The following is a 4,365-nucleotide window of genomic DNA, read 5'->3' as shown; positions in this document are numbered from 1 at the left end:
CATCGCTTACGCTCCGCCTAAGTCAGTCTCATAGTTTTGATCAACTTGACAAACAATTGCGGGCAATCTGCTGCAGCCCGCCTAGGTTTGGGCCCAGGCAAATTCACACTCTGATTTTCTCATTTCTGAACAAGTCTATCTACACAAGAGCACATCTCCAACATTTGGACCAGACCCTCCGAGAACCTCATCTCTGCAGAGAATTCAGAGCTCAGCCAGATCTCTGCATGCAGCATGGTGACGAGAGGATTCTAGCTAAAGGCAGACGGCTCGTTCCAGAAGATGATGTCGACAGCCGCTCTGCCTGGGTGAATCTGCTATCCCCCAGAGAGAATGTTCCACAGCATTCTCTTGATCGCTCATGGAAAGATATCTTTCACCTGTTTTTAACCCCAACCGAACCTACAGCTGTCAAGCTGATTCCAGCTCTTGAGTCCTCTCCATCGGGTTTCCAAGGCTCTAAGTCCTTATGAGAATATATAGTCTCATCTTTCTCCCTCAGAGGGGCTGGAGGATTCAAACTCCCAACCTCTAGGTTAGAGCCCAACAGTAGCCTAAATGCTACCGAGAGGGTCCTAGGGGAAAAGGCCCAATGATCTACATCCAGAAAACAAACTCAGCCACTGAGAACCCCACACAGCACAGCTCCAACCTGACCCTCACGGAGCAGCCATCCAGAGGGACAGGCAACTCGAAATGTTTTGGGTTTTTCGAGATTTGAATAAGCGTGGTCAGTTCCTCACCTACAGTGCATCCACGCTTTGGTCTGTGACATCATCTGCTTGAAATCTTGATGCAAGCCCATTTAGAACTTTCTTCCATGGAGCAAGTGGGTGGCTGTGAACTGACGCCCTTTCTGTCAGCAGTAAGCCCTTAAACCTTGTGCTACCAGAACTCTTTTGCCATTCTAGGAGCAGAAGGTTCCGATTAAGGAAAGAATGAAAAAGTCTGAAATGGGGTGGGGCGGAACCAGACATGCAGAAAGCACCAATCACTTAAGGCCAAGCCCAGTTTGGCCCATTTGTTAATGATAATGTTACATAGATCTTACTCTGCGTGCAAACCCAGAAGTTGGCTTGCCACAGCTGTGTGAATGCTGGAAGCTGGGAACCTCCTGCAGCAGAGACGTCACTAGGCACCGTGCAGCAGGCAGGCTGGCAGCTGGGCTCTCTCAGTTTTCCTTTTCTCCTCCTCATCCTGCCACAGTTCATGGGCTCATGTGGAAGTGGCCCATTGATGGGGACACAACAGGTCTGGGACTCAGCAATGGCGTCTCAAGCAAGGTCGGGAAGCCCTATCTTTCCTAATGTGAAGGGAGCAAACCTGCTGTCAGCTCCAGGAAAGGTCTCCAGGATTGTTCACTCTGCAGCTGTGGTGCAGTAGGTTGATTGCACGGAGGTGGAGCGGGGATGGAGTGGGAGCAGGAGGCAGAGTGGAGCCGGAGTGGAAGCCGGAGCTGGAGTGGAAGCGGGAGCCGGAGCCAGAGGGTGCTTCGCTCAGGCCTATTGGAGCAGTGCAGGAGACCCTATAACTGGCAGGACTGAGAGAGCTGGGTAACACTGACCCAGAGGCCAGAGGCTAAAGGTCAGATGGCCTGTGTGCTCACCAGAGAAGCTGTTTTGGCTGAATAATTACACCATTTCCTAATTGAGTCATAACCAGTTACTCCACTAATACGCCCCATAATTGTGAGCCTGGTTCTGTGAGGTCTGTGCAGCCACTGCAGCAAATCAGCGGCCTGCAGGTGAGCACCCTGGGAGGGATGCTTGGTGTTAGAACTGATAAAAGAAGGTGCAGAGCAGGGGTGGGGGCCATGTCTGACCTCTCAGGAATCAGTTTTGTGTCTCAGATGTCACATATGGGGCTCTTTCTTCTGTGGAGTTTTGGAGGTCTGATGTTTCTGCCCCACATCAGTGACAGCTTTTTACAGCAGCCATCCTTGAGAGGCATCTTCCAAAGGCTCCTCGGGGCTTTGTTTGTAAGACACAAAAGCTAGAGTGGTTCATGGAGGTCTGCCCGAAGCCCTTTCACGTTCTTTCTGGGCCAGCTTTCTAGTTAATATGTTTATAATCATAGCGCACGTCTAGGGCCGTGGCCCACATTTGCCGTGCTGTTACAAGTGATGCATAAACACTATTTATAAACCTAACCTAAAACGTTGCTTTTTTTCCTTTTTATTTTCACCTTTCAAACAAGAATTTATTATTGGACATTTCTATATTTTTAAAAGTTGTGGTTTAGGTGAAAGTTTATAGAGGATTAGTTTTCCTTTCTACATTTTCTTTCTTGACATTAACTGCAACCCCCTCGATATAACATTTCTCCTCCCACTTTCTCCTCAGGTTCCCAGCACTTCCTGGGGCAAGAGATGCCTTTGGGTCACTCCGACGGGTGCTTCTCTTCACTTCATAGACCTGTTTCTTTTGACTCTGGGAGTAGGTTCAGTTTCAGACTTTGAAGGGTGTCAAAGGCCCCCCCCCAGTCTCTGTGATACCCAGTAACTGAGTCTTTTTTATGATCATTCTGAGTTTTGTTCTGTATTTTCTCCCACTCTGTCCAGGCCTGTTTGTTCTGAAAGTTGTCGTGAGACCACACATCATCTACATCTCCTGGTCTCAGGTTAGTGAAGGCAGTTATGGAGTCCATTAGACTCTGGATTCAGTTCCCCCGCCCTTCTTTACTCTAGATGAAGACTGACCAATAGCTGCATCTTCTTGTTGTTAAGTGCCATCGAATCAAGTATGACTCATAGTGACCCAATGAACAACAGATCTGAACTCTGATCTGCAGGCACCATCCTTATCACCAACAACATACTGAGTCCACCACTACAAATACTGTATCGGTCCATCTCATTGAGGGTCTTCTTCTCCTTCGCTGACCCCCTGCCTTTCCATACATGATGTCCTTTTCCCAGGAATAGCCTCTCTTAACAACATGTGCAAAATATGTTAGACCAAGCTTCATCACTTTTCCTTCCAAGAAATATTCTAGCTGCACTTTCTCCAAGACATATCTGTTCTTTTGGCAGTCCATGGGACACTCAGCACTCTTCACCACCACCACCACCACAGGTCAAATGCACTGTTCTTCCGTCATCCTTATTCATTGTTCAGCTCTAGATGAATAGCAGGTAATTGGAAAGACTGTAGCTTGACTCAGACGTACCTTAATCTGTAGACTGACATCATTGCTCTTGAAGACTTTGGAGAGATCCCTGACAGCAGACCTTACCTATGCAATGTATTTTCTGATACCAAGGTTGTTGATTGTGGATACAAGCAAGATGAAATGGTTGACAATTTCAAACTTTTCCCCATCTATCATGATGCTGCCAATTAGTCCAGTGTGCAAAGATTTTTGTTTTCTTGACGTTGACATGTAATCTATATTGAAGGCTGTAATCCTAGATCCTCTGCAGTAAATTCTTCAGATCCTACTCACTTTCAGCCAGCAAGATTATATCATCTGCATAATGCAGTCTGTTGCTGAGTCTTCCTCCAATCCTGATTCCACTTTCTTTTTCATAAAGTCCAATTTCTAAATTATTTGCTCAGCATACACAAAGCATTTATTTCTTATATAAATAACCCCATCCTCATTCTCCCCTCTCTTTATAAAAACAAACCAAAAAATACTAAGTGAAAGGAGTCCATGGAAGGCAGAAGGCAGGTTTGGGAACAGAGTGCCTCATTCTGTGTATGTGTTTACATACACACACACACACCCTTACCTTTAACGGCTGTACAGGATGTCCTCAAAATAGTGCCACAGAGGACTTTACCAAATGCCATCACTGAATAGTGGGACTGTTACTAGTTTCTGATGTGGGCATCTTTGTGAATAATGCTTTTCCCAAATTTCAGACAATTTCTTCAGAGATATTTCTGGAAGCAACATTTCTTAGGCCATTTCTGAGGCCTGAGATAAAACCTGCCAAATAATTTTCCAGTAAATCACTGCAATCTGTACAGTCCCAGCTGTGAAGGGCTGAGAACCCAACCAAACCAGGCACATTTGTTAAAGACTGCTGCTTATTTCCTGGCTCTCTATTAGTCAAAACCCCCAAGACTGCCACCAGAGCTTCAGATTTGCAGCCACTCTTGCCCAGGCACCCACTCTGAGGTGGTGGGATCCAGACGACTGTGGTAACACAGCTTCACAGCTGAATGAGCTCCTGCACTCAGACTGCAGCTTCTTCCAGGCTGGGGAAGGCAGGGGAGAGGTGTGGAAACAGGGCCCTGTGACCCGAGAGGCCCTTCCCTGGTTACAAGGGGATAGGGGACGGTGGTGCCTTCTCTGCTCGGAACACTTTTCCTGGCTGTGAGGTACATGCTGTGTGAGGGGTGAGCTGTGTGAGGGGTG

The sequence above is a fragment of the Elephantulus edwardii genome, unplaced genomic scaffold (genome assembly GCF_000299155.1).
Source record: "Elephantulus edwardii isolate Elephantulus edwardi_28Jun2011 unplaced genomic scaffold, EleEdw1.0 scaffold00003, whole genome shotgun sequence".
NCBI classification, from domain to species: Eukaryota; Metazoa; Chordata; class Mammalia; order Macroscelidea; family Macroscelididae; genus Elephantulus; species Elephantulus edwardii.
This window is presented reverse-complemented; position numbering follows the sequence as displayed.